The sequence below is a fragment of the Neovison vison genome, chromosome 2, assembly GCF_020171115.1.
Source record: "Neovison vison isolate M4711 chromosome 2, ASM_NN_V1, whole genome shotgun sequence".
NCBI lineage: Eukaryota > Metazoa > Chordata > Mammalia > Carnivora > Mustelidae > Neogale > Neogale vison.
The window spans coordinates 46,623,358-46,646,881 of NC_058092.1; the positions used below are offsets into that span (position 1 = coordinate 46,623,358).

The following is a 23,524-nucleotide window of genomic DNA, read 5'->3' on the forward strand; positions in this document are numbered from 1 at the left end:
AACAGAACACTGTGTGTTTATACTTAAATAAAAAGACAATAAAATTAGTAAAATTATAGGAAGGCCCAATAATAGGGAAATTCTCACCTCAGCCAAAGATACTTGGGTTTACTCATTTGTTAAAAAGCGATTTTTTTTTTTTTAAATGATGCTGGCCCTGAATGATGTCTCAACGATAGGAACCAAAGCTACAACTAAGGAAAATGCCAAACTGTCTTCCTAGAATGGGGTCCGTGAAATCAAAGACAGAAAACGGGAACCTTCCCTGCCACCCTGTGCCATCTAGCGGCACCACGCCCCTAGCCCTCCCCCCCACTTCCCGGCCTCTCCCCTGACAGAAGACGACATCCCACAGGAGATGACAGAGATGACAGAGCCACAAAGTCCTACATGGACATACTTAAATTTTTTAATAATACTGATCATCTCATGGCCACAGCCAGTGACGAAGAACCTACGGCGGGCCAGGCCCAAAATGCAGGCTCATTCACGTCAAGAGACAGCTAGCGTGCAGCCACCCTGGCTAGGAGTGCGGACTCTTTATTCCTGTGCTCACAGGTGCTCAGTCTAACGAAGATGTCAGGCAGGTAAGGGACTGCAGGACACACACAACCGGAACACACACACATGCAGATACCAGGTACACTGGGACACAAAGGAGCAAGGACACTCCTTTGCTTGAAAGAGTCACTAAAACTCAGAGGTGGGGCACCTGGGTGGCTCAGTGGGTTAAGCCTCTGCCTTCGGCTCAGGTCATGATCTCAGGGTCCTGGGATCGAGCCCCGCATCGGGCTCTCTGCTCAACAAGAAGCCTGCTTCCCCTTCTCTCTGCCTGCCTCTCTGCCTGCTTGTGATCTCTGTCTGTCAAATAAATAAATCAAATCTTAAAAAAACAAAAACTTCTCAGAGGAGGAGCCCTATACTGAGGGTCTCAAAGAATGATCCTTACGCCCACTGGGTAAGAGAGAGGACCAACAGGCACTCAGTAAGTCCATGTATAATAAATGAATGAACAGTTGTTTCTGGCAGAAGGATCAGCTGTGCAAAGGCACAGAGACTGGCAAAGAACCGCCCAACTAATAAAAGGAAATGTAAGTCTGCTAAGGAGGCGATGTACCTCCTCACGTCTCCAGCTGTAACTTGCAGTTGTAACCTTTCTCTTCAATCTTTCTTCTCGAGTCTGCCTTGACATTCGACTGACCCTTCAAGGTCAAAGTAGTGTAGGCAGAAAGGTTTTCTGATCTCTCTATTCAACGGGATTTCTCCTTACTTATGCTACAATCCGCTTTTCGGCCAGCTGCCTAGCTTCAGCGGCTGATACGCAGCATATTGAGGAAGTGACCCAACCCCCCTCCTTGCCTCAGTGTCTCTCTCTCTGTAATGGGGGTAACAGGGAGCCGCTGTGGAAATGAAGTGTGACCACACATGTCACGTGCCTGGAAGAGTACCCGGCACCCCTTCTGGAAAGTGCTTAAAAGAGATAAGGCACCAATCATTTCCTGTGTTAATAGTTCAAAGTCACGTGTCAGTGCATGACCTCCGGTCCATACTGTTATTCTCCCTTTACAGAAGAGGAAACTAAGGCAGGTTAAGTCTTCCTTGTAAAGACATTGCAGGAAGAGATAGAATCTAAGATATTTCCATCGTGCTGGTTTTGCACACAGTAGGTACCTAACACAAATAACAGAATGAGCTGAAATATATAGATTTTACCCAATTTCAAGCCTTCTTAAAAGTTCCCATATAGGGGTGCCTGGGTGGCCCAGTGAATTAAAGCCTCTGCTTTCAGCTCAGGCCATGATCCCAGGGTCCTGGGATTGAGCCCCACATCAGGCTCTCTGCTTGGCTGCTCAGCAGGGAGCCTGTGTCCTCTTCTCTCTCTGCCTCTCTGCCTACTTGTGATCTCTGTCAAATAAATAAACAAAATCCTTAGAAACAAAAAAGTTCCTACATAAAACTGGATGGGAACTGGGCTGTGTTTTCCCCTTCAACTTCATAAAGCACCATACAGCACCTCTCCCTATCCCGGGGAATCTCCAACACTGCTTGTTCAACAAACTGGGAGACTGTGTTCAAGTGTTATAAAGCATTGCTTGTGCATTTCTGAAGAACACCCTGATATCAATAATGAAAGGAAACCAACATTATTTCATATAAAAACTTCAATAAGGAAGCCGCAGTAAGGAGAGAAGCTACCACAGCCCAGGTCTTAGCATCCCCTTTAATTTTCCAAAAGCCAGAGGTTGGGAAAATGCTGTGAGGGAACTCCAAATTATTTAGGAAATTCATTTCTTTGTAATTAAAGAGATTAAAGTCCCCCAAGGGCCAGGAACCATGTGACAACTGAAATCATTTTCCCCCAGTAAAAGCTGTGAAACCCTATCGGTTAAATTCAGACTCGCCTAGAATTGTGAAATGCTTCAATAATGTTTCTTTGCTCCACACAATCTGCAGTAATTTAATATTCCTGAAGTGTGTCAGGTTTTTTATAATGAGCTCTTCAAATCTAAATGTGAATTATGTAACATTCCACTACAGGCATTCTGTCTAGGGCCCTGCTTCTAAATGTAAAATCCTGTGTTCAGTGAGTTTGGGGGGGAGGGGTTGTGGGGGTACTTCGCTGGAGAGGGAGGCAAAAAAAAAAAACACCAAACAACAAAGCAGAGAAAACATGTAGGCCTTAAAAGTGAAGAAGAAGATGAAGAAGAAGAAGCAACAGCAGCAGCATAAAGGTCTAAGCATACATAACAGAAGAAACAAATACTAAAAAAACCTACTGTAACTGCTTTCTCTCCCCCCACTCATCCCCCTCATAAGATCCTACTGTACAACAGCCAGCATTTAGGCTGGCCCGCTATTTGGCAGGTATGCTACTATGAACTTCTTTTATTCAATCTTTCAACCACTTGAAAAGTTAGGTCTTACTATCAGTTTTCATTTAACAAATAAAGGAAAGCAGAAGCCGGTCGGTAGCTGGTCCACGGTCACACGGCTCTTAAGTAGCACAGCACAGGTCAGGGTACAGACTACTCTTCTCCCCACCTTCCCTCCCCACCAAGCCTTCCAGATGTCCATCAGCTGGCCAGTGGAGAAACAAAATGTGGTCTGTCCATGCAAGGGAATACTATTCAGCCAAAAAAAGGAATGGGGTATTGCTACATGCTACAGTGTGGATGGCCTAAGACAACAGGAGGGCCAAATGAAAGAAGTTAAACCAAAAAGGTCACACAATGTATAACTCCATTTGTATGAATGATCCAAAACAGATACCTCCATAGAGAGATGGAAAGCAGATCAGTGGTTTTGAGGTACTAAGGGAAGCAAGGAAGAGGGGAGGGGACTGCTTCATGGGTACAGGATCTCCTTTGGGGGTGCTAAAAAGGTTTGGGAACTAGATAGAGGCAGTGGTCGCACAACATCATACACATAATAAATACCCCTGGATTGTACATGCTGAAAATGTTAATTTTATTTTGTGTATATTTCACCTAAATTAAACAGAAACAAAACAAGAAAACCTCCAAGCCATGCCCCACATCCAGCATGTCACTTCGTGATATGCTAGGAACACTGAAAATTCCAGTCCAAAAAGATAACCTGGACTTAAAACACAGATGAAAACGCAGTCTTCCCAAAAGGCAAACTTTGGGATTAAAAGCTGCATGCCACAACCTGCGTGTTTGGGGACTTAGGCATTTTAATCTCTTTGTCCAAACTATAGAGCATCCCAAACAGGCTATTAACAAGGCACAAGAGTTTGTAACCATCCAGATGAAGAGCCTGTTTCCTCAGCGGTAAAATGGAAAGACTACTCCGAAGGATGTAATATTTGGAAGATTAAAGAGTCATATATCTACGGGCGCCTGGGTGGCTCAGTGGGTTAACGCCTCTGCCTTCAGCACAGGTCATGATAGCAGAGTCTTGGGATCGAGCCCCGCATCGGGCTCTCCACTCAGTGGGGAGTCTGCTTCCTCCTCTCTCTCTGCCTGCTTCTCTGCCTACTTGTGATCTCTCTGTCAAATAAATAAATAAAATCTTTAAAAAAAAAAAAAAAGAGTCATATAGCTGCTTGTCTTTACATAAAGAAACACAGGATAAACAAGGCAGGGCACCCGGATGTCATTTTACTACACAGGGGCATCTGGGTAGGGGAATGACCAGGTGACCCGGTGGAAGGATGTGGCAAAGGGTGATACTTCTGAGTCGAGCTTTTTGCGTTATTTCCCCCATTTGGAAGCCCACTGTTCTACACATTTGAAAAAAATTAAATTAAATGCACAGGGGTGGGAAGTGAGGGAAAGGTTCAGACTGGAAGTGGACTGAGACAAATTAATCCAATTGTATCAAATTAACATCACAAACAGTCTCTAAAGGGGTGAGAGAGAAAGAACTAATCCAAATAATTTATGAACACAGAATTTCACCGTTTACACTCAGTCTTTGGCAGGGCTGTAGCAGGGGGAGCTGTAAACAACCCCCAAATTTCTTATATTGGGCTTTTTTTGGGAAGGGGTATTGTTTTGGGCAAATTACAAAACTATTTTAGACATCCTACAGGATTAAATGAAGGGGTAAATTCTTTGATGTTCTTGGGAGACCAGTTCTCACGATGAAAGAGGAGACATTAAATTATGGAAAGGATGAAGCCAGGAAAAATACAAGGGGGATAGACTGGAAATGGGAGATTTCCGGCAAACTCATGATTTATGAAATACACATCCATCTATGTATGTACACACACATGCATTTATATGCACACATCTCCTAGCTCTGTCCACTGAACAGGTCCAGGAGCCAAGACACCCAAGGAACAACATGATCCCTAACACCTGGATTTTGGTTTTTTACTACCATTCCCCAGTAAATGGAACCAGGGGTTCTTGGAGAACTGGCTGATTTCAGAGCTGGGGTGGAACCGGTGAAAGATGATCCTGAAATATCTCGTTATTCCAGCAAGTAAGGAAGTGCTCAAGACAAACACAAATGACGGGGGCATGTCACAAGAATACAGAAGCCATCTCGGAGGTACAGTCATTGGCCCAATCTGGAATAATTTACACACCAATGTCATTTAAGGATGGTAATAAATAATAAACCACGGGGGGAGGGGACCCAACAATCCATGAATCGATACTAACAGATCAGAGGAGGAAGGAGGGAAGGCTGTCTTGCTTAGGGTAGAACAGGTACTATCCGGGATATACGGAGGAGGTGTGGGGCATAAAGCCAACATTGTGAAGTCATCAGAATGAAGCTTAGTTAGGCAGGAACCATCCATAAGTGGTAACTCCAGGGAAATTTTAGATGAGAAGACATCTGTTGGTCTTCAAGTGTCTTCCCACCTATTGCTTACAGTTGCAAAGGGAAAATGTGTGATTACACAATGGGAAATTGCACAACACCTCAATTAGGTTCTCCAAGCGAACATTAACAAGCAGGGACAGATGGAGATGATGGAACACCCTCAGCAGAGTACATCACTACCATGTAGCATTCTGCCCCGGAATCCAGTAACATCACGCATTTAAAAATTAGGGGGGAGGAGGGGAGTGTATCCTTCAAAAATACAGTAATAAAAGATAAAAGGAAGTTGGGGAAATATCCGTAAAGAAAATACATAGATATAACAACTAAATGCAACACCTTAGAAGATCCTGTGCTAGAGGCAAAAGAAATACTGTAAAAGGAATTACTGGACCAATGGACAAATTTGAATATAGATGACATATGAGGTAAAAATAGTGTATCAGTGTTATTTATTCAATTTGATAATGTTCTTAAGGTTATGGATTAAGCATAAAGGATGAAGATATGTGCACCTTACATACACTTGTATGTATCATACACTTATATATGTACATGCATGCATATGTCTGTATGTATCCACATCCACAGAGAATACACAAATAATACAGCCCATGGGATAAAATTTTAGCAATAATTGAATCTAAGAAAAGGGTATGGCAGTTTTTATAGTTCTTAAAAGTATCATTTTTAAACATTTTCCTGTAATTTTGAGGTTATTTCTAAATTCTAAAAAAAAAGTTTTTAGAAATCCCAGCTCAGACCCTGGCACACAAAGGTATGTCACAAAGCCAGTTCTGGCCTCACTTTTAAGTTCAGACCCATTCCAGCTCCCTAGATGGCATACTTTCTAATTCCCAAGGCTAGCTGAGGTTAAAATTAGTTTATGGCTGTCAGTTCTTATTAGAGATTCCAACTTCACCTCAGATCTGCCCAGACTGCCTGACTTGGCAGAAGCCTCTGGACCAAGGTTGTATGGAGCAGGCCTTTTTCTTCCCGAGCTCTGGACATCCTCTTCATACTTGCCCTCCATGCCAGGAATTTGGCCACCAAGACTTTTCCTCTACCTGCCCGATAGATCACTGCAAGCTCCTTTCATTACTTGGCCAACGCCAGCCTTCCCGGCATCCTCTTCCTCTCCATCTGTGGGGCTACAGATTTAGCCCATCAGAACTTTCCCTTTCTTAAAACATATGTCAAGGCCTACCTGGTCTGATCTAGCCCATCTGGAAGATGGCAAAAATTTGCTCATTCTGCACATGGGTTCTCTTCAGGGACAATAAAATTAGGAAAGGGTAATGTTTTGCTGGAACCCAAAGACAACATCTATTAAAAGCCGCTAGAGGTATGAGAAGAACAAACATTACAGGAGCGTTAGCAGAAGGCTGGTCAGGGAGAATGCACCCTCATTACTGATGAAAGACCACCATCGCCACAGCAAACACAGAGCCACCCCTGTCTTGACCAAACCCTTCAGAAAAAATAATGCACTGGCTTTAAAACTCTAAAGGCCCCCAAGTTCATAATTAACCACCCCACCGTAGACCCACTCAAGGCAGTTTTGCCAGACAGTGTGTGTGAAGGGCCAAAATATCAGAGGTCAGAGACCTCTCTTGGCCTGCGACCTCATCTTCCTTCTGTGTCTTGTTGGGTTATGTTTACTTCCCATTGTAAGAAAATAAAAAACAAAAAGAATTTTAGCTTACAGAAAGCGTTCTAGAAAGCCATTCTCTGTGACAGAACAAAATAAATTAATGAGGAAAAGTGAGTAAAGGGAAACAAATAATTGGAAAAGACGGTGAGGGGAGAAACTAGGATAGAGCCCCAGAAAAATGTGTAAAGTTGCAGAAGAGAGGGTATAAAACTGTCTATGAGATTCTTAGAGGCCAGAGCAAAGAAGGAAATGTGATCAGTGACCAGTTCAGAGTTTCACAAGGTCCATGCTCAAATAAAGCCTTTTCTTTCCCCTTTGAAACAGAAATGGGGAATTTTTGAAAGGGGAATTTTCATAAAAACAACACTGTGTTTTTTAACACATGGACATTAGCACTCTCTCTACAAAAAATTGAACAGGGAATTTTCAGTGGTCCTTAATTTATGCTGTAAGTATAATACTAAAGCATAATTTAGTAGTATTGCTTTTAAATAGGGTCAAAACAATGTGACCCAAGTCATTTTAAATTTTCTATGAATAGAGTATGATTTCTGTTTTTTAACTGAAGTGAAAAATAAATAAGTAGGATCTTACTCTACAGCTATCTGGTGGTTTGGCTTTTCTTAGAATTTTCTAGAATTAAAAAATTAATAATATAAATGGTTTATCAGTTTACTTATCTATAAAATGGGATAGTGGTGGGTATGACTCATGGAATGAAGTGAATGGGAACACGTGAAAGTTAATGTGAAAGCACTTTGGGGAATATAAAATTCTATGTTCCAGAGGGCAAGCACTGTTATTTTTCAGTTATCAGTTAACCTTCAGCAAGGGGATGATAGGAGGCACACAAAATGTGTTTCTTTGATTAATCAAATTCAAAGCTAACAAAAGTCAGAACCAGGTTTCAGCAATATTAATGGAATTTATGTGACAGCAACAATGTATACTTAGGAACATTTCATTTAACTAATGGATCACATAGTTTCATTAAGTTTTTATTGCACCATGGAAAGTCATTACATCAACTTTTAAGAGTATCAGAAAAAACAATTGTATAAACCTAAAATAATCCCAGTAGTGTTTTCATTACTTGGGGCCCCACGTTCAGCCAACTCCTAAAATTCTCACCTTTGATTTTACAAAAATATGAGGGGTGAGAACCTAAAGCAGGAAACTGTCCCAGAGGATGGGATGGAATCACACCGACTCTCCTGCCAATCATCTATATATCATTAGGCACATGAGCTACTTAGCGATTCTGATCCCCAATTTCTTCATCTGGAAAATATGGATCCAGTGGGGCCCACAGTCTTCAAACAGGGAACACGCAGACCAGGGAATGCTGAAGAAAGTCCACTAGAGTGAAAAATTCACACTCTGCCATAACAATGGAAAACTATTTTTATCTTTAAAAAGGGGGGGGGGCAGCTTATTACTTAAATTTTTAGATCAACAGCACATGTATGTAAACTTATGCATAAGAATCCATACCCTGGTACAGGGTGCAGGATTCAAAAATTATTCATTGATGGGGGGCGACGACCAGGCAGGTGGCAGGTGGCCACTAACAGTGGTTTGGTGGGAGCGACTGACACTGTTCAGATCCTTCCAAGATGATGCTAGCCCAGGAATCACGCCAGGACTGGCGGCAGGAAAACAAGGAAGCAAGCCTGGGGAGCCTGCGTCAGTGGACCCACTAAGTTTAAAAGCTTATGCTCTTCAAATTTCCTTTCCAAGTGTGTTCTAGATAAATGAATCTTCATGAAAAAGGAAGCAGCAGCAAGTACCCCAATTCCTTCAGCACACAGCCATTAGTTCACAGTTTCTAGAAATCTAATCAATTCAACACACATTTCCTTCGCACCTACTGTGTGCACAGCAGCCCCTGTGCTCCAGGCTGGCACTACTGAGAGACACGTCAAGGCCTGGCGGCTGCCACACCTTCCCAACGCCAGACACTGGCCTCAGGCGGCACGCACTCCTCTTCCCCAGCACTCCTCCCAACGGGGCACCTTCTTCGGGGGCATTTTGGCCAGGACCCGATTTCTTCCTTTAAACCCCTTAGCCAAATGGAAAGGCAGGCCACACGGTTTATTTGCTCATCACAAACGGAAAGCCCTCCTCTGTCATCCCTGGTCCCTCTACCGCGTGTTTGAGGAACGGGGAACTTCCCCAATTCCCTGGGGTCTTGCGGGAAGAAAAGACAAGTATTTAATGAGGCCCTCCCGGTGAAGGGGATTTTAAATAAACAAACGCCACATCTGGCAGCTTCACGTGCTGATTTACCTGAACTATATATATACTGCCATTATTTACTCTCCTTTCCACAGGCTACACTTCATTAACTTCAGAGTTGACAATGGGGAAAGACAGGCACAGGGGCCTGCCACCTGTAAACGGCACACCCAGCGGGTGTGCACTATGTCCCCGAGTGGCCCGGTCTGCTGGGTGGTCCCGGGGCTGGGCTCCTCCGGAAGCTGGCACGTCCCAGCGGCTGTCCGGCTGTCTGGCTCACAGGGGCTGTCAGTGGGCTCCTCCAGGGGCAGCCCTTCCCTTCCCATGGCTGCCAACAGGTGCCAACTTCTCCCCGCCCAGAGAGCCAAGAGAGCGGTTGCATGCTTTCTCCTCTCCCTCATGTCTAAAATTCTTCTCTCTCTCTCAAACATCTCATTTTTACCACCTTCCTTTTGATGGGGAGAAAAAAAGGGCCCATCATCTTCCTTTGCTTCCTAATGATTTGCTAGTTCAATCTCAATTACCGTAAAATGGGATACACGGATGGCTCAAATTTTCTCCACAAAAGGATCTGCACTTGACTGGAAGCAACCCAATTTCCACAATTATCTCCCTCACAAAAAGCACACACAACAGTGCTAACCGTGGGGCTATGTTTTCCTGAAGCCGTAAATAGGGAAGGATGCGCTGACAAAGGAGCTCTTTTGGGTTTGTTTCCTGATTTGTGAATGTATTTATTTGAACCTCCTCACAGACACATAAAAATTCAATCACACTTGGCAAATACTGAGCAAATCACCAACACGGAAAGCTGTTTCCTCTCCGTGCAATTTTCTCCTCACTTAAACCCTCCATCCTCCTCAGAATGGCAGTCCGAACTCCCCCCACGGGGAAGGCTTCCCAGACAGTGTGCACCCTTCCCTGTGGTACAGCAGCCTCTATAAAGGACAGAGGCAGGACAGAGCAGAGGCTCCCCAACTTTGTCCCACACTGGCATCACCTGAGGGGCTAGGGGACTACTGATGCTCGCCTGTCACCCTGGGACTCTTTCTCAACTGGTGTGAGGGGACACCTGTCCACTGGGATGCTTAAAATCCCCCCAGGTGGTCTGACTGCTCGCCAACATCTGGTAAGTACGAGCATCTTCAGGGCCAAGCATGATCCCACTCCCTAGTCCCTAGTTTTGGGCCCCATACTGAACCCCCAAGTCTGAATGCATTCACCGTAAAATGGGAGGACCCTGAGAATACACACACCTGATGCAGGGTGGGTACCATGCAACAGAAGCCACATAAAATGCTCTTCATGTATGGGTAAGGGCAGTGAGTAGGTGGGAAAATGTCCCCTGCCCCAAGATGCCCATGACCTAATCATCAGAATATAACTTAGGTGATTTAGATCCTAAGAATTTGTGCTTTTGAACAGATGAGGTCTCGATGAGATCTGAGCCTGTGAACTAATAAGACTGCAGACACCCTGCCCGTAGCCTGCATCTGGGCTGGATGCGAACTCTGGGGGGGCAGAGGACGGACTGGGGATGACGAAATGGGCCCCGCAGATATCCACTCCCTATTCCAAATCCCAGCTGACTGCACCAGGAGTCGATTCCTCAGCCAAGGACGATCCACCGGCTGACCGAGCAGCCACGACTTGGCATGGCAGGAAGAGGTAGAGCCAAAGCAGACAGAGGTGATAATACACACATTCTCTCTCTCTCTCAAGAATCTGATCGCATTAATACAGATTCTGCCCAGCGGCGATGGGACCAGGAGTGAAAAGACACACAGGGAGAAGCCAGGAGGCAGCAAAAAGGGAACAACTGAGCAGCCGGGATGAGCGAGCCCAAGTACAGACGAACAGACGCCACCAAGTAGAAAAATATCTATATAATTAAGAGAGAGAAACAGATCATCTTCAGTAGAAGCAGTCACTGAGGGCACCCCATGGCAGGGGAGAAGGAGGTCCTGTGCAAAGGCAAGAAGAGAACCCAGTCCTGAGAGAGAGCCAGGATGGGGACTGTTATGAGCTCTTACCCCCTTCTCTTGGAGGCCACGGCAGAGAAACTCCTCCCTTCCTCCCTGCTGTGTGTGGCCTGACAAGGCTGCCCGTCTCCTTCCTAGGAGGCCCTATAATGAAGAGCCTGAGAAATACTCACCGTTATCTCTCACCTGAACCCTTAAAGACATCATGATTCATACTGTGACAAAGACAAAAAACAAACAAACAAACAAAAAATCACATGAACATCACAGTCTCACAGACTTGGCCTTGGTTTTCAAATTACAGCTCCATGAAGTCCCAGATGTGTGACCTTGGGCAAATCCCTTGATGTCTTTGAGCCTCAAATTCTGTCTCTGTAAAGCTGGGAAACCTTACCCCTAATGGCTGCTGAGCAGAATAATTAAGATAATATACACAAATTGCCTGGTACTACAGGACATAGTCATTACACATTGTTTGCCTTCCCATCCCACGATTTCATGTGCATTTAATTCTTTGGGAGGAAAAGGGGAAATTTTCTGATATTTCCTATACTACATGCCTATTAGTTTTGCAATACCTGCCTGTCAAAATGAATCAGGAAACAATAACCTAATAAAACTCCTTCTGCTAGGATATGAAATCGAGTATGCTGATGTAACCTGACCTTTGGGCTCCCGTCTGGCATGCCTCCCCAAACTCCCAGCTCGGGGGCTCCTCCTCACTTGGACTAAGGGCTACAGCCACACTAGGTGGGTCAGACCCTGGAACACGCCTTGGTCATGCAATGCCGCACCTCCTCGCCTCCTCCAGCTCAGCCCGCATCCTACACCGCACCGGTCAGTCGATGCCAAAGTCAAAACCGTGGACCATTCCAGAGAAGTCCGTAAAGAGATCATTAACACAAGGGTAAGCTGTGTTTGAAGGAAACCCTACAGGGCACTGCAGTAGCCTATGGACAGGAGAACAGAGTTGTTTGTTCCCTTCTCCTGGGCCTGACGGGGGGAAAGAAAGGAGAGGTGACCAGAACCAGACAGAAGGTAGAGAAAGTTGCCTTGAAAGGAGCACTGACCTTCAGCCTAGGATATAGCAGGCCCCAGTCAACTGTGCCAGAAGAATGCCAAAAAGAACAGACCATAAAGACTTCACTCCCCTCCTTCCTGCCCCTTGGCCTACTGCTGTGACTCAGTGCTGGCTACTGGGAGAAGAGGCGGGGGGGCCAGGCGGCCTGTGGATACTGTCCACACAGTGAGCCTTCTGGAGGAAGGAAGACAGGGAGAGAAGAGCAGGGGTAACACCTAGAAGGGCCAGCAGAAAAGAGCCAGCGCAAGGTCCAAGGGAAGAGCCCCTCCTCCATGAAAAATGTTGCCACAGCCCATATTCTTCAAAACTCCTCAGGAACCTCCTAACTCCTGCCTCCCTGTGGCAGCAGAACATGGGAGGGGGAAGGGGAGGAAGGGAAACAGAACCGACGGCGTGCTGTGGTCTGCGCTAGGTGCTGTACACGCCTCATCTCATTCATCTTTACAATCTGGGAAGGCAAGGAGCATTATCCCCATTTTATAGCGGTGGAAACGGAGGTACAGAACTGATGAAACACCAGGCCCAGGTCCCATTTAGAACCCAAGTCCACCTGACCCTGAACAACACGTTTCCACCAAACCATCCTGTCTCGCGTAAGTCATCTTTCTGTCATCCACCTGTTTCTTGTCCCTTCATGAGCACGAAGGCTCGGAGGCCATAGACGGTCTTCTATTTATCTCGCACATCCTCTTGCCCTGGCTATACGGATGAGATGCAAAAAAGTCCCACAAAAATAAACCGTGAAATAAATAAAATCACAGAATCTTTGAAATCCCCACAATCCTATTTTGCCTCAGTTTAAAAATAACCTGTTTTGCCATATATTCAGAAGCTTCTCTTCCCTCTTTTAAACAGACCCATTTTTTTTTTTTTTAAACACACATCTCATATGGGGATTCACAACTCATCACTCCCACAAGAAATACCCCCAGGCTCCTTGTCTATTCAGTCAAGCACTTGGTAAATTTGGAAAACAGTTTAGATTAATTTCTGCCTGCCAAGTACGAGGATGCTGGGTAGCCTTCTCCTAGACAAAGTTTATAAGAACTGTTATGCTCATTTCCTTAAGCACATCCAACAGGATTTTTTTAAATGGACTCTGGTTAAAGTCTTTACGACTAATAATGAACACAACAAAATGCTTACTAATACAACTGTGGCAGTTCTGTACATCCACATGTGAATGGAACATGTGAGTTATTCTAAAAGCCCTCAAGTGCCTTCCTGACATTTCTTCATTAATTCCGTTTGCCTTCTCTTTGGGGTAGCAATGGTGAGCTGGTGTGAGCTCCGTGTGGAGGTGGACGCCTAAGGCCCAAACAAGGGGCTGCCTCCGTTCCACACTCACCTCCCAGGCTCATTTGATGGGAGGACAAGACTCCTTAGCAGAATCCAGCAGCAGTCAAAGGAAAGGATTTAAGCTTTGCTTAGGAGGGCTGCCCTCAGGTCTCCCTTCCATCCATGCATTCGTTTGACATTTCCTTCCCAACGACCCTCACAGTTCCATACATCCCTTCCTTTCTGCACACTCATTTCATCTTCCTAACAACCCAGTAAGTAGGCCTATGATCCCTCCTTTACCATGGCTGGACAAGGAGAGGAGATGGGCCACAGGTTTCTCAAGCTAGAAAAGAGGATGGAATCCACGTCTTCTGGATGCTAAGTCTTTTTTTGCATCTTGCAAATACCTGACTCCTGATTCTGTATTATGTTTCCTTATAGATTACCAGCTCTAGGGTTAAAATTGTATCTTGGGGAGGGGAGTAGGGGCCAGGATAGGGAGATAGTGAGAGGGCAAGCTCTGTTGGTAGTATGTTAGCAGGTCCCAACCCACCCCTGGGGGTTCCCAGCTGGCAAGACCACACTTCTTACTCTATGTGCTGACTCTAGGCCTCTCCTCTGTTCCCCATTGGCTGAATCTCTGTATCTGTGTGTCAGCACCAGGAGCAATGACTGTGGGGCCATTGATCCTAATCATGATGTCTTTCCCCAGGAATGATGACCTTCAGCCTTTGGTTATTCAAATTTACAGCCTAAATTAGGTGTATTCTTGAAGGATACAAAGATCAAGACAAAGATAACAGAATTAATACTCATTGGCTTCCAAAAGCCAAATTGATACATGAATTACTCCTGATTTTTGATCAGATATAAAAAGTGAGCTGGTCTTAATTAGGTCCCTATTAACCGGTGATTCCCAGAAGGCCACCACCTAGTCCTGCAAACAGTCATTCCCCAAACACCTGTGACTCTCTAGATATTACCTGCTAATACCATCTGAGGAGGAAGGCATATATGATCACAGGAAGCAGGAAAGGATCTCTTCCCCCGGGAATTCCAGGCGGAAACACCCACCAAAAAACAGAGTTATAAAAAATGGGGCTATCTAATACTCCTTTGAAAAACTTCATGAAAGCTACATCCCTTCCCCAAGTTGAAGAACTTAAGACATAAGGTGGGGGAAAAAAATATTCAAAGGTGAAATGTAAAACCAATATTTTAAAAGCACAATTTAAAAACTGTCAACATGATGTACAGTACTTTTCATCTTTCCACTTTCATCCCACCATTTTGTTGGCACATTGCCATAAAATCATAATAAAGTTTGTCGCTTCTAATAGGATTTTACAGCTAAAAAAGATGTGTCCCAATAAAATTCTCTTAATAACCTTGGGAAGACACAAAGTAAATATGAACCTTGATTGTTACTTTAAAGACGAGAAACTAGGGCCCCAGAGAAGACAGGTGTGCGACCAGAACTCCGGTGGCCATAAGTAGCCGCATCCAAATTAAGTCCAACGTCTTTAAGTGTCCAGCCTAGAATTTTAAAGTTGGACAGGATCTTGGGTATCCCCTCAACCAATAGCCTGGAGTCTTCATTTTGCAGTGAAGAAACAGGTCTTAAAGAGACTGCATGGTTTGCCCAATGTCATCCAGGTAGCGAATCACATGGAGCAATTAACCAGGTCACCAGACCCCTCGTCCATTTCTGACACAGTGATCCAACGTGTACACCATTCATAATATCACAGAAAGCACATAGAAAGCACTGCCATAGCTCCCATTCCTAAATCATTTCTAACACCATTACTTTTACAGGATTCCTACTCTAAGAACAAATTGTTTTTGAAACATTTCAAAAAGCATATAGAGAACCTTTAAAGGATTAAAAGATGGTCAGACTTCTGCACACACTGTAGAAGGAGCCCTCCGTTCACAATATGATTTACCAAAACTCAGCTACTCAGAGTGACCATCTAAAAAGCATTTTCCTAGAACTCGAGGCACAGGCAGGAAAGAGCTCAGAGAACCATCCCTGACCCAGGGGAAATAACCTCAGCATGATAAAAGCAAACAAAATCTAACAACTTGAGCAAATTAATTTCTAATAAAGAGCTCTACTCAGAGACGGGGGAAAAAAAAGTTAAATTAAATGTTACATTACCCCTGTGGTCATGTTACAAAGCACAGCTCCTGGAGACAGCTGTCCCGGCCCTTGTGGAAGCTCAGAGCCACCCACAAAGAAGGAAGGACAAAGTACACAGCTGGGATCACAATTACGGAGTCACAGTGACTGCCAGAGAAGGGGCTTGGCAAGTGCGATCACATGCGGAGAAGCAGTTAAGTATTCTGCCACCAATGTCATGGGGGCAAAGGGCATTCAAACACTGGCCCCCTCTCCTCCAAATGCATTTCTTTACTCATTCCATCAACACGTCCTTTCATTTACTGACTGCTGGCTGTCTGCCATGCATTGTTCTGTCCTGGGGTTCTAGCTTTTGTCCTAGCAGGAAGAAGGCAGACCATAAAAGGAATAAGTATAGAGTAAATCAGATGTTGGGAAATGCAATGAAGAAAAGTAAGTACGGAGAGAGGAATGAGGAGTGCTGGAAAGGGAGATGTTTTTTAAATGAGTAGTCGAAGGAATATCTTGATGGAGATTATACGGCATAACTTAGAAGGTAAAGGTGCATGTCATGCAGATAGTGATCTGGGGAAAGAACATTTCGGGCAGGAACAGCAAGCCCCAAATCCCTGAGGCAGAAATGAGTATTTTCCAAGAGCAGTAAGGTGGCTAGCACGGAACAGAGGGGAGGGGAAAGAGCCGGAGACCAGAGCCAGACCCTGGAAACAGAACCACAGGGTCTTGGCTCTTAAGCAGACAACAATCTAGCAGTTACTCTGCCCAGAAGGCTTGGGTTTTTTTGTTTTTGTTTTGTTTTGTTTTATTTTTTGTTTTTGTTTTTTTTTAAGATTTTATTTATTTGACAGAGAGAGAGATCACAAGTAGGTAGAGAGGCAGGCAGAGAGAGAGGAGGAAGCAGGCTCCCTGCCAAGCAGAGAGCCTGATGTGGGGCTTGATCCCAGGACCCCGGGGCCATGACCTGAGCCGAAGGCAGAGGCTTTAACCCACTGAGCCACCCAGGCACCCCCAGAAGGCTTGGTTTTTCAGAACTGGCTTCGTGGGTCACTAGCCCTGCAACCCTGGGAGAACTGAAACTTCTGTGAGGTTCCACTTCCCCATTTGCAAATTAGAACAATAATAATCTCATCTCACTACCCCACTAATCCTACTCCCTAATCATCCCTTGAGATGATTTCAAAATGCTGGATTCTCATGCATTGTCTGTCTTCCTCCACGCAACAACCACAGGGGTTTAATATTTCTAGCTCCATGTTACAGACAAAAACCAATGCAAGAGGTAAGTCTTGCTCAGGAACACACAGGCAGGGCTATAAGCAGGATTTGAACGCAGGTCGTTGGGATTCCAAAGGCCTTACAATGCTGAGCTGCTTGTGGTATGGCCCCAGGAAATCGATGGCTAGCAGTGAAAAGTGGCATGGGAAGGGCCACATGGCCTTGTGATGGCTGTGGTTGTCCTAATGACACAGTGTGTTTCACGGGACAGTGGAACAAAGTGCTCTCTCCCACGTAACAGTTGGGCGGTCCACATGGGCACGCTCCCCAACACAAGGGTGCTGAGATGACAGCTGTCTGGCTTCTCTTAGTGAGTCTGGGTTCCAGAGGTATGATCCTGTAAGGAAACTGAGGCAGCCATCTAGGTCATCAAATCTCCCAGACTTAGAGAATCAAACTTTAAGAGGGGGAAAAAAAAAAAAAAGAAAGAGAGAGAGACAGAAAGACCTCAAACTCTCTGTAAGTATCTCAGAATGACAGGGGACCCCTTCTCAAAGGGAAGGCTTCCTGCTTCCGGGCCCCCTGAAGGAGAGGAAAGGAGATCAGTTATGCTGATCAGCACATGTTTATGGCACTGGACCTTGCCCCCAATAAATCAAGACTCAGTTTAACTCATCAGAAGCCAACATTTTCTGGTTGCTTTTCTCCCTGGACCACTCACACGGCTTCTCTCCGATAGCATCTATACCCAGGTGAGGATCACCAGCGGACACCTCAGCTCAAGCCGATTACTGGATCGTGACCGTGCTGGTATGTTGTCTGTGCTTATGCATCTTTCCAACGTTCTTCCCAGTTGACTGTGAAACAGTGCCAGCAATAGTGTGATGAGGAGGAGGAGGAGGACAAAAACCACAGAGACCACTGAGGTGAGGTTAACTCCCAAGCTGAATTCCGGGCTTCACTGCCACTTCACCTCTCACCTCACCGCCTAAATGCCTCATCTCTGAAATGTGAATGATAACATTATCTTCTTGTGTTATTATTACAGAAAAAAAAAAGTATGTGAAGTCCCTGGTTCACACTACTTCCTCAGCAACTGAGAGCTATGATTCTCCATTAAAATAAAGGTAAATAGAGGGCACCTGCCTGGCTCAGTCAGTTAAGCGTCTGCCTTGGGCTTGGGTCACGATCCCAGGGTCCTGGGATCGAGTCCCCCACGGGGCTCCCCGCTCAGGAGGAGCCTGCGTCTCCTTCTCCTTCTACCCCTCCTCCCATCTGTGTTCTCTTTCTCTCATGCTCTCTCTGAAATAAATAAATAAAATATTTATTTAAAAAAATAAATAAATAAAAATAAATAAAATCAAGGTAAATGAGATTATGTAGTATCTATCCATCCATGAGTTCACTTGATCCCCACAACAAACCCCCAGCCCCTAACCTGGGAGTCCTTCCACTTGGCAGTTGGTCAGAAGCTAGAATCTAAAGCTAAGAGAGAGTTTAGAAATGATCTACGAGTTTCATTTTACCAGGAGGGAAAGTGAGACTCCAAGAGAGGGCATATTATAATATTGCCTAAGCAATTACCTTCTATAATAATTCAGAAGCCTCTTCCTGATGAGGAACTCTGCCAAAGACAGCAGGGCACGGACGAATGCGCTCGGGATCCAACTGAGTTGTTGTGATACCCAGAATCATATCCAAAGGCTTTATTAAAACTCCATTTCACACGGGCAGGTGGAGGAAGGTGCCCTGTGCCTTGCATGCAAAAGGGCCCCTGTTTGCACTGGACTCTTGCTCTGGGAAACGAAGGCCAAACTCACCGCACATGCTAACTGGCAGAAGTGGCTGGTGGGCAGAGTCCTGTGTCTGAACTCCCACACCGCTGCTTTCCACCTGCTTCTCCACTCGCACGTTATCTGAGGCATCCAAGAGGCCTGGTCCACACTTGGTCTAACTGAACAGGGGTCCTTCTGCAGGACTGAACTGTCCATTTTCTCAAGGCAGGACCGGCACAGTCTGACTCGCAAGGACACTCTCCCTCCTCACAACCCAGCATGGGACTGGGCGTCTGTTCAACAATCTGGGGGGAAGGTCCCCTGAAAAGTAGGTTCTGTGCCTTTCTGCCTCATTTCCCAGGAGCACACTGGCCATGAAAATTAAGGAGGCAGGGCCCCATTTCTTGGGCACCTCCTGTTTCTCGGGGAAAAAAATGCTTATATGAAATGTTAGAGAGGGTAGGGTAAAGCCAGCTAAGGACAAGCCTTCAGGGCGTGGGCGAGAAAGCACAGGGGTTCAGGCCTGGTCTGTGCCTGTCTGCCCTGGGGGCTCTGAGCAAAACTCCAACTTCCCCAAGCCCTTTCACACTCCTCACACTGTGACCTCCGGATGCCCCAAGTACTTCTCCCTCTGCAGCCCCTTCCTCCACGGAAAAGAAAAAAAAAAATGTTAATTCTATTCAATGGCTACAGCTCATCTTTTTTCTGATTTGAAAAGAAATTAAAACATCTGGGGGAGGGGGGTGCTCCTAGAAGTACTGTGAGCCCCAAGGCACTGTGCTGTGCTATCGGCCGGGTTGGCCATGGTTCCTTAACCAAACGATGGAGCTGATGGCACCTTCCTCTCACCATGTTCTGAGCGTTCGTGATTTAATCTGGAATGCACTGGGCACCACGCCTGGTGTCCAGCGGGCACGCAGGGGCGCTGGATATTATACTATTGCTACTACTCAAAAAAGGTAACTTCGCTGTTCTTCAGCAAAAACAGGATTATGAGCCTTTCGGAAGAAGAAGAAGCATGACTTTGCTCCCTCTGTGATCTACTCATTTATCAACCCCTGAAAATCTCCCTAGAGCTGTGAGCACAGAGCCATCGTTTAACAGATGCACATCCTGAATAATGACAATGAGCTTAAAAGGAAATATTTTCCCATCCAAGAGAAACTTGACCAAAACTGTCTTTATTTGCTTTAATTTTTTTTTTGAAAATATAAAAATATCAAGAGTTCTTAAAACAAAAAAACAAAAAACAAAACCAGGTCCCAGGATCTATGGGTGGAACCTGCAGCTGGGGCCATGAGGCTCTGGGAAGTCCACCTAACCTGGAGTGTCGCCCGCAGCTGTGCAGGTGTGACACAGTCTCAAAGGCGATGGGACCGCTCCTTCACCCTGTGAGGCTCACAGGGTCTGATGGTTTTCTCCATCAGGGAACGATATGAGGCTCACAGATTCACTGAGCCATTTCCCAAGGGTTCCCACAGAACCTTCTATTCCTTAAGAATGCTCTTTACAGGGGTGCCTGGGTGGCTCAGTGGGTTAAGCCGCTGCCTTCAGCTCAGGTCATGATCCCAGGGTCCTGGGATCGAGCCCCATATCGGGCTCTCTGCTCAGCAGGGAGCCTGCTTCCTCCTCTCTCTCTCCCTGCCTCTCTGCCTACTTGTGATTTCTCTCTGTCAAATAAATAAATAAATAATCTTAAAAAAAAAAAAAAAAAAGAATGCTCTTTACATGGGGCGCCTGGGTGGCTCAGTGGGTTAAACCTCTGCCTTCGGCTCAGGTCATGGTCTCAGGGTCCTGGGATCGAGCCCTGCATCGGGCTCTCTGCTCAGCGGGGAGCCTGCTTCCCCCTCTCTCTCTGCCTGCGCCTCTCTGCCTACTTGAGATCTCTGTCTGTCAAATAAATAAATAAAATATTTTTTAAAAAGAATGCTCTTTACAAATAAGGGATGGACAGATGAAGGGAAAGACAGATGGAAGGCAGGATGAAACCAACCCATGGCTAAACAGTTTTGAAAGTACTCCTAACACAGTGGTCCTCAGTTACTTGAAAAAAAAAAATACAGTGAATATTAGTGTATTAAAATCTCGGCAAGATCCTGTGATGAAGAAACCCCTTTTCCCTCGATGACCAGAAATCCCAAATTTGTTTAAGCCAATTTTTGCCCCCCTGGCATAACTATAAATACCCCATCCAGTCTGGGAAATGCCCACCCTCGCCATCTTTCGGTTCTTTGCACTTCTGCATCTTTGCACACTGTTCCTTTTCTTGGTCCCTTCTTGTCTCATAAGTCTCCACCTCAAATTCCACTTCTTTCAAGTGCCCTTCCCAGATCGTACACCCTACGGCAGCCTCTCCACACCCCTCCTACCAGTGTCTCTCATTTCAACCTCTCTTCATTTTACAGTAGTTATTTCATCTAAAACACATCAATACCACGTGTGATCACTGACTAGCTAAGCCCTTAAGGGCAGGTAGTTTCCTGACAGTTCATCTTATGGAGACTGTGATGAGAACAGTGTAGTCACAGGGTCCTCCTCCGTGGCTCCTGGCTGGATGGGTGGCCAGGAGGATGACTGGAGGCATGAACGGGACACTTTGCTATCATGTTTGGTTTCCCCATCCACGTTGAAGTACTGAATATTTAAAAGCTCCAGCCAGTGCTGTTCTTTGAAGTAGAGCAGCTCTAAAGACGTCCTTTATTAAGTATTTACCAAATGGCAAGGAAATCTTCCTGATGTTGTTTTAACTTAATCTTTAAAACCACTTTGTGGGAGAACTGTTACTACCCCGATGTAAAGAGGACAGTACAGAGGCTTGTAGTCAAAAGCTGAAATCCCCTACTGGAAAATGGTGGAACCTACGGCCAGTCTAAGCCAGTGTGGTTTCTACTGCATTATAAGCCTCTAAGCCAGAAGGAAACAATGATTCTCACTACTGCAAAACAAACAAGCAAAAACAAAAACAGGACTGCAAAAGGAACAGGAGGGAACAGGTGACGTCCTCTGCACATAATTCAATCCATGATGTTTTGGTCTATGTCTGGAAAACAAGAAGCATTTCCTGAGTTGGTCCATGGTTTCAAAGAACCCAACTTTAGATCTATACAACTGTCTTCTACTGTTTAATAGTATCTTTTCCACTTTCTTTGCAGCACTTGGTTCTACCAGGTACCATCCCTTTTCTCCCTCTCGTCAAGAGTTTATTTTCTCTTGGAGAGCGATTACCAGACATCTGCCAACCTACAGTAGGTGCTTCTCCAGCAGCAGCATCTGTCTCCTTGGCAGGCTCCTAAGGCAATTCTACCGGCAGCAGTAAAATGGCCAGGGGTCAGTCAAAGCTCAGCTGCCCACAGGCTCTCAGGTGGCCTAACAGCCTCTGCTTGGATGTCTTGAAAAGAAGACACCAGTTTGGACCCAACTCAAAAGCTGAAGGTCAGCCAAAGCCAACGCTAGCTTAGTCGGAACCATTTGGGCCAAGGCTGGTTTCTGTTGGAAGCCAAGAAACTCCCATGATCCTCTTTGCCAGACAAACTGGCAACAACCCCCACCTGTATAAGAAAAAGCACGAGCCACCCGATTCTGGGGTCAAAGGCAAATGGATGCTGTGGTAGGCAGTCCCGAAAAGGGGCCCCCACCACTCAGCCTCACGGCATCCATGCCTTTGAGAATCTCCCTGAGTGTGTGCTGGATCTAGCGGCTCACTTCTAATCATCAGAACATGGCGAAAGTGAAGTCACTTCGTGAATTAGGTTACGGAAGGGCTCTGGCCGGCTTCTTGCTGGCCATCTCTTGCCCTCTCGTCGGCCTGCTCTGATGGAAGCCAGCTGCCATGTTTGTGAGCTGCCCTCCAGAAAGGCCCCTGTGGGGACCAACTGAGGGAGGCCGTGAAGAATTGGCTTCAGCCAGCAGCCACTGGAGTGAGCCTGGAAACAGGGATGCGGCAGGCAAGCCGGGAGATGGTGGCAGCAGCGCTGGCCAAGCCCTGATGGCAGCCCCGTGAGAAATTCCAAGCAAGGGCACCCAGCTCAGGCTGATGAAGTTCTAGAACGTAGGTGAGGTTCAGTGGGCTGAGGTCCAGAGCCGATGACCAAGAAAGAATTCTTGAGATATCTTTGGTGCAAAATGGTGGTTTATTAAAGCACGGGGACAGGACCCGTGGGCAGGCAGAGCTGCTGCCCCAGGTTGTAAGGGATGGCAGGTTATATATTATATACCTTGCGGTTGGGGGAAGGTGAGGGGAAGGGAGGTTTCAACGGAGTTTTCATATGTTAAAGAGGGCCTACATGGTGCAGGGAGAAGGCCTTGCCCTTGTGGCTTGATCAATGTCTTCTTTAGGCCAGACATTAACATCAAGGTAGTTGGGAGATTCTTGGTGGGGTGTTATGATCCTGCTATCATTTACATTCCCTTCTACCTCAGCCTCCTCCAGTTTCGTTTATGATGGGGAGGGAGACATTAGGGCTTGAGGAACTGAGAGTCATTTGCCTCTGGAAATTCGTGCTATTGATAAGGTAACCTCACTGTTTGTAGATCTCCAGGACATTTGTAGAGCAAGGGAGCTTCCTGTCTTGCAGGATTGTGATCTCTGCAAGACTATCTGTTTATTGTCTATGGCAGTCAGGGGTGCCTGAGGAATGCTACATGTATTACGGAGGGGAGCGGGTGGAGAGGGGGGTGCAAGGCGCCAGCTTTTGCTTTGTCTTCAGCCAGCCTCCTGTTCCCTCATCAAGGCCACCCCCTGAAACGGGAAGAAAGGATGTCCACTGCTTGAAGATGCAAAGTCTGGGGGGTAATTCGTTACCCAGCCATAGTGAGCAGATGCGCTTAAAACAGGAAAGAGTGTACTTCTTT

The 23,524-nt window shown here is 45.8% G+C and overlaps 1 protein-coding gene across 6 annotated transcripts in view; it reads right to left on the reverse strand.

Annotated features, from left to right (window-relative positions):
- DAB1 (DAB adaptor protein 1) overlaps positions 1 to 23,524 on the reverse strand; it is a 591,361-nt gene that overhangs the window by 277,450 nt on the left and 290,387 nt on the right. For 2 of the 6 annotated variants that reach the window (XM_044238335.1, XM_044238329.1), the window contains exon 1: positions 15,705 to 15,767. The exons of 2 other annotated variants lie outside the window; for them this stretch is intronic. The gene's annotated coding sequence lies outside the window, so the exon portion shown is untranslated. Of the gene's footprint in view, positions 1 to 15,704; positions 15,774 to 23,524 lie in introns of those variants that run through there. 2 more of the 6 variants (XM_044238333.1, XM_044238334.1) reach the window with 2 other exon arrangements.